The sequence below is a fragment of the Parasteatoda tepidariorum genome, chromosome 10, assembly GCF_043381705.1.
Source record: "Parasteatoda tepidariorum isolate YZ-2023 chromosome 10, CAS_Ptep_4.0, whole genome shotgun sequence".
In the NCBI taxonomy this organism is placed as follows: Eukaryota; Metazoa; Arthropoda; class Arachnida; order Araneae; family Theridiidae; genus Parasteatoda; species Parasteatoda tepidariorum.
Genome location: NC_092213.1, coordinates 53,309,046 through 53,317,015, shown reverse-complemented (window position 1 = coordinate 53,317,015; position 7,970 = coordinate 53,309,046).

Sequence of the window (7,970 nt, the reverse complement as noted above, 5' to 3'; positions counted from 1 at the left end):
AAAACTTGACTCAACTTTAGGACCATGGAAACAAGTGAGTATGGAGTTGGCAATTTTAGACAGGAAGACAGAAGTGGTAATCCGTTACAATTTTTAATTTCCATCCACCACTTGTCTACTGGCGCTTCTTGCTGTGGTTGTCGAGTTGTCGTAAACAGGCAGCATATTTATGCACCTCCAAGTCGCAAACATCTCTTTCAGTAACGCTAATGACATTAGTCACTATGCTTGGAAGACCTTTCATTAATTTTAGAGAAAGAGAAAGTTTACGGCAAATGGGGTCAATTGATGAGGCAGAATAAAAAACAGTAAATTATCAAGAGCCATTTTCTTCTGTAATGTTGTTGCACATTCCACAAATACTTCTATTGCATATTTTTGGAAATTTCTAGACTACATTTAATTTTGACTTAGGAACTGAAGCAGCGAGTTTTTTGACGCTTTGTCCCATGAACATAAAATTCGTAGGAAGATGATTTTTGCTTTCTTCCACAACAAAATGCCTGATCTTTTTGGGAGAATCTTTAAAGGCAGATATTTCTGCAGACAACACTGAAACAAAAAGATTAGCAACAAGCAGTGTCTCTAATCGTTGATCAAACAATTTCTTAGTTATTCTTTCTTTACGATATCCTTGCCTGCTGGTGTCGGAGGGTTCTGACCAAGGGTATTTTGCAAATTTCAAATGTGATCCCCGGCAGTGCTCATAATATTACAAGCTTTATAAATGCTTACAACAATATGCAAATATTCATTTCTGTCAACTTAAAAAACGGAAAATAAAAGACTTCCAATGCTCCCAACTCAACAAATCTAAGGCCGCATCACCCACTGAAAACCTAATGACCACCTAAATGATAAATATAGTAGGCATTGTGCATTTGATTTTTAAGGCACAGCAAAATTCGTTGAAAATTGCACGTAGATCTGGAGACAATTTCAGATCATTGTGTATGTCTGTGCATAAGCTTTTAACATGCATTTTGAATAGTTTAAAAAACTGCTTAGCAGTATTATGGACATGGTGCCAGGAATCACGATCGATGTCTAAAAGATGAGGACACTTTAAGCGAATTTTAACTTTTGATCCTGCATTCTTCCCCCTTATCACACTGCACGAATCTATAAGAACTGACATCAGATTCTGCTAAGAAATGCTGTTTTTTTTTTTCAAATATTTGGACGAGTCCATGAAAAATAGTCCATGAATCAACACTGTAGGAAGATAAGTGTTTAGTACTTATATTGTCTTCTGTCATACAATTGACAAGCACTGTCACTATCTTTTAATTGCCGTTATTCGTACTTTCGTCTAAGTTTAGGGTAAAGAACTGTCTCTGTAGATCATAAATGAGGGCTTCTTTTATATTCTTAGAAAGGCCAAATCTTGTTTTATATGAAGCAGAATTTCGATGCATAGTAATGCGATTTAGAACTTTTCTATCTTTGGAATCTCTTTCACAAGATTAAGAAGATTCGGTACTCTGAAAATAGCAAAGATCTTTCATACACCTGTGAATCGGTCTGGGGGGAANTTTGGCGCATATTTTTAGCCACGGATTTGCCCGAAATAGATTTGCACGTGGTAAAAATTATATAAATTAACCAAGAAGTTTTTAATTAACTTATTTATAATAACATACAATTAACTCAATGATTTCACATAGAATTTTATCACTTTAGTTGGGTATCAATTGTTTTTTTTCTTCCTTCAAGTTTTTAAAGAGTTTGTCTATTTTTTTTGGAGAAAAAAAGATTACTTTATGTTTTTTTAATCCTATTCATTTGATTAAACATGGTATTGAAATATATATTTTAGAAACATTAAAATTCTAAGTAACTAGTTTATTTACATTAAAATAATTTCTTTTTTCGCTTAAATCAACAAAGCATATATTTTCTTCTTTTATAATACCCAAATCTAAAAAATTTTAATTAATGTTATCGTCATGATTACAAAGCAAAATTAATTCTTAGCGGTAAATATTATTTAATAAAATTGTATAACCTTGAAAATTAAAGATAATTAAATCACCAATAAATCTAAAAACATATTTAATAATAAGTGCATGATTTTTTTCTTCATCACATTTTTTTCTTCATTTTCTTCATAGTGCAAAAATAAATTAGCTAAGAGAGATGAAAGATTAGATCCTTGTGGTATTCCATCAATTTGAAAAAATATTCTTTTCCATTGTTAAGGTAGTTATTAAAAATACAATGAAAATCGCAATTAAGGATATTTTTAAAATCATAGTAATAATTCAGAAAGACATCTTTTAGTTTAAAAAGGGGAATGCTATTGAAAAGATCCTGAAAATCAAAAGTCGCAATCGAGTTAATTTTATCATCTTTAATATATTCTAAACTCGAGTGATTATTAGTGATAATTCAAGAAAAATCTTTTTTAATGATATTGTTAATAATTAATGTTAAAGTAGGTTGAGAAAATGGAAACCATTATGAACATATTTTTGTGGCATCGTGCTTGAAATTTTTAAAAGGAAAATAAAGGCAATTAAAGTATAGACATTTTAGTTTCGTTTCGAATTTTTCTTCTATTTAGGATTATAAAACTTTTTTTTTTAAATCGTATTATAGACTATATTAAATATTATTAAATATTATTAGACTATATTTAAATATTTAATTAAAAGTTTGTATATTTAATTTAAAAATTCTTATCTTTAATTCTTGTTTGTTCATTTTATACACATAATTCCGAAGGTGGTTGGAACCCATCAAGTAAATTAGAAAAAGAATTACCTTTGATAATCCTAATTATTAGTATCAGATAATCATGTATTATTACAATTTTAATGGTTCGATAGGGAAACGTTAAATCTTTTATTTTAAATTACAAAATATTACGATAAAATTGTAAGTTACTTTATTTTTCTTTAAACCCATAGAAATTAGTGCATACAATAACTTGAGCAATAAAATCAAATGTAAAAACGTACTTCCCCTTAATAAAAACATTTTTCATCGAATTTAGGTTTTTGATCTTCGTATTCCCCAAAACCTTAGACTAGAAAACAGTTCCTCCCCCTAATATATTTCCTTTAAATTTGAGCTAAATTGAATATTATTTTTATGTAAAGAAACAAAAAAGTAACAAAAGTACAATAATAACTGAAAACACATTTAGAAAATCTGCACTAATATTAAAATGTTAAAAACATACATTGATTTCTTTTGTTCATATTTGAATTTGTCACACAATTTTCGCATATTTCACAAAATAAATAAATAAATAAAATGGAGGATAAAAGCTTTATTTCTAAGAAGAAATATTCTGAATTAATGCAATAAATTAAAACTGTTTTACAATAATCTTATTTTTCCAAACATGGCCATGGCTAAGGTACCAAGGGTATTGTTAAAAAAATCCATAAAAGATATGATAAAAAAATTGCTAAAAGAATTAGTTTAAAAAAATATTATTTCGAGCGGGCATAAAATGCTTTTTAAAGGAAGGTAATGTAATATTATTATTAAATATTTTAAATAGTTCTGAGAATTTTCTATAGTTACGGTTTATTAAAACCAAAGTAGGCTGTTATGTGACCAAATTACTACGTTAAATCTTAGTTAATAAAAATGTCGTTTCTTAAAATTTGCACTCAAGCGGCAATTAGTTGAAAATATTAAAAAGAAAGAAGGTAGAGGCGAAATGCATGTTTACAGAAAAAATTATTTAAAGTTCATATGATCAAATTTAATCTTAACACATAGTATTAATAAAGTAAATTTTTGCCTTAGCGGTTATTCGTTTAAACATTTAATGATGCGCAGACATTTTTTCAAAATTTAAATATTGTCTGGGGTAATAAGTAAGTTTAAAATTTTAAGCTGTTAAAAATTTACCCAATAGAGAACCTTCACATTAAAATGCAACATCAGTTTACAAGCAACAAATAATTAATTCATCTATAAAATAAAGGATTTAACCATCAAATTAATTGAATTTAATTAGTTTTAAAATGCTCTTTTTAAAAAAAGGAGAAATATTGAATATTCTGAGGAGAGAGGGCTTTTTGAATTTTTATAAAAATGCATTTGTTTCATAAATAAACAAGCTCGAATTTTTCTGTAAGATGCTTATTATTATTTTTTTCTTATTTTCTTAAAATAAAGGGAATTAATGAAAAAAAAATATTGTTATTGTGCTGCTTTAATAGATAGTTATAAAATACATATTATAGCCTCAATGATATTTTTTTCCATTTTATTTTAATTATAATGGACAAATAAGATGCTTTGAAATTAAAAAAAAATACTAAGTAAGATCTTAATAAATTTCACAACTCTTTTTTTTTCTCAATTTGTAAACAAAAGAATTATTTAAACTTGAGCTTAAGTTATTAATTTAAAATTAAAATTGTGTGTGAATAATATTTCTGTGACTTAAGAGCAAGAGAAAAAAAAAAATCAGTTTGAACAATTAACGATACGTTCCTTAATCTATTCATTCAATAAATAAATTAATCAATTGAAAATAAATAAATTGAACTTTTATGAGCGTTTAAACCTAAAATCTATCTTTTAATGAATGAAAAAAAATCTATTTCTCCATAGTTGACACGCTTAACTGAGCCAATGCTACGTAATTTACACAAAAAAATTTATTTATTGCAATAATTTTTCGGGAAACTTGAAAAATTATGTTTCCAACATTTCAAATTTTAACATTCGTTTTTTCTTATCCCATTAAGACATAGTTTTAAATAATAATACAATAGCGAGCTTTTAATTACACGAAGTTCACTTTTTGTAACCAAAATATCACTGTGCATATTAAATGATTTTGTTTTATAAAAATAATTATATACAAAGACAAAATATTATAATGTAGTAAACGCCCCTCTTAATCTACATATACAGAGATGCAAACTTGCTCTGCTCTGTGTAGAAAAATATTTTTTATTGAGTGCAAAAGTTACATTTAATGTATGATTCTTTGTTTATTTAATGTAAAACCATTTTCCCTTTCTACGTATAAATAATTGAAAAAAATCATGTGAAACATAATTTTGTTCCAGGTGAGAATTATAAATTTTACCAGAATTATCTTAAATTCTGCATGGTTTCGTTTTTAACTACCACTGAATAAAATATTTTAAAGAAAGTGGAGCAGTTGGCATTGCTAGAAAGTATATCGATAGCTACAAAATATAACGTGAAATAATAAAGTAAGCATGATTTCAATGAATAAGAAATGATTACTTACAATTTAATCCTTGATTTTAAGAAAATCCTAATACTTCGTTTAAATTACACTTATGGCAGTTTTTTTTTTTTTTTTTTTCATTGAAAAAGAATTGATGGGGTGTATTCATTGTTGTGTATTACCATTGGTTTAAGCAAGGCAGAGGCACTTCCTGTTTTCAGTATTTTAATGTTTTGTGACAGTGATTCCCACCATGTGTGGCAAAACCTCCCTTTTTGGAAGGATTTACGCTAATTTACAGCAAGGGTTCTAATTGTATATTCTACAAATTCGAAAGCCGCTTTTCAAAGTGATTTTCACCCCTGATAAAATTTAAGATCTACAAGCATTTTAGGGTATGATAATTGGGCTAAACTGGGCAGAGACACCCCATGGTTTTCACATCTCTTTGCCCTCTGTCACCACCAAAGGGCTATTCTCTATGCCTGCAGGTGTTCTATTCATCCCCAGATAATTGCCCTTTTACATCCTGGTAATGTGATATGAAGAGATGTTTATCTTGTCTTTTTGCTTGTGGTACTGGAAAAAGAAAGATTTATCTGAGGATCCGATCATTGGAAGTTTTTATTCTGCATTCTGGAAAGTTTTCTAAATGATTCTTTTCAATGTTTTATTTATTTTTTTGAAATTTGTATTATTGTTTCTAAAATTTGTATTTGTATGTATGCTAAATTTATTTTTTTAAAACAAGCAAAATATCAAAATATTTTGAAAAATTGAAAAAAAGAAAGAAACGTTGGTGTTGGTTGATTTTGCGCCTTTTTCAAATAATGCGGCAATGGCTCTCGCCATGCCTGCCATACCCTAGATACGCCACTGCACTTTAAGCGAATTTTAACTTTTGATCCTGCATTCTTCCCCCTTATCACACTGCACGAATCCATAAGAACTGACATCAGATTCTGCTAAGAAATGCTGTTTTTTTCCAAATATTTGGACGAGTCCATGAATCAACACTGTAGGAAGATAAGTGTTTAGCACTTATATTAATTGACAAGCACTGTCACTATCTTTTAATTGCCGTTATTCGTACTTTCGTCTAAGTTTAGGGTAAAGAACTGTCTCTGTAGATCATAAATGAGGGCTTCTTTTATATTCTTAGAAAGGCCAAATCTTGTTTTATATGAAGCAGAATTTCGATGCATAGTAATGCGATTTAGAACTTTTTCTTTGGTCACTGGTTCTAAAGTAACATATGCTGGGGGCAATCCATATGGAACTTAATTTTCGATCTTGTTGTTTCTTCCTCTTCCTTGAAAGTTACGAAAAATAAAAATGATTAAATAAATATGAAATTAAAATTTTTTTGTTTCGTAATATGAATTAACATTAATTTTTTATTTAAATATTAAACATGTTAAGTACAGGGCTGATAGCTTTCCCAAACTAGTACCAGAAGTACAATAACACTGAAATATATATTTAGCACGATTTTAAGGTGGTAACACTCAAGTAAAGTTACCAAATTAAAAAATAAAGAGCACTGAAATTTTATATTTCATATTGTAAAATGCTAAAATTGAGTTGATTACTTCGAATCAAGGTTCTTGTTTTTGGGCAAATCGTAACTAACACTTATAAATTTTTTATTTGAACTACAAAATTTTTTTTCACAGCATTTCAGATTTTAGTTTATGTTTTCCTATAAATAAAGAATATTAAGTTTCAGTTCTTAAAAAATCAGTTTAATTTTTCTCACCAAACTGAAAACTTTTTAGTTGCAGCCAGACCCGCATAATATGCATGAACGCGCGATTACTGTTTACGGATACTTAGTCAACATAAAGCAAAATTTTTTGTGATTACTAAAGAAATTTTTTTTAAATATAAATTGTGCTTTTTCCTGCCATTGCGAACACGATTTCTAATTACATTTACATGATTTTAAATCTCACATCTCGATTCCTATTTACGCGATTTAAGACTAACATCGCGTTTCATATTCACATGATTTTAAAATTACAATTATGATTCGTGTTCAAGCGACTAAAAAATTGTGCATCAGAATTCGTATACAAGCGATTTTAATATCAAACAATCAAGATTCGTAAAGCGATTTTAAAATTGCGATAAAAACATTTAGATTCGTATTCTCGCAATTTTAAAATTAAATGTCGAGATTCGTATTCGCGTGAATTAAAAATCACGCATTGAGATTCGTACTCACAATTTACACACAGTACCCAAAAAAATGACAAAAATACCAAAATTTTTTTTATTGCTTATAATAAAACTTCAAACTATTTCAAATGTACAGAAAAAAATTCATCTCTCTATCTACATTTTTAAAAAAGTTATGAATGATTTTAAATTGTTCTAATACAGAAACTTGCTCAGCAGTCTGACTTCAAAGTGCTTTTTCGCATAGATGATAATTTTGTGTCTTAATTAAATCCTTAAGGAATTTTTTCTATTTAAGATAAAGCTTTGAAGTAAATTTTTTTATCTTGAGTATAATACTCTTATTTAAACTGTGCATGGAATAAGCATTTTATGAGGTATTACAACTTTTATGGTGTTATATATACCTAACAGGAGTTTTTACCCTTTTTTTTCTACTTTTTTACAAAATAATCTATAAAAAATATTCTAATTGATATATCAACAAATGAATGCACAAAATTGTTAAGATAAATATTGCAAGCACTATGAAAAAAACTTTTTTTGAAAATATGTTAAAATAAAAAAGCCTTAGGGATTTAAAAATTTAGAATTTTTTCAACTTTTTTTAAAATTT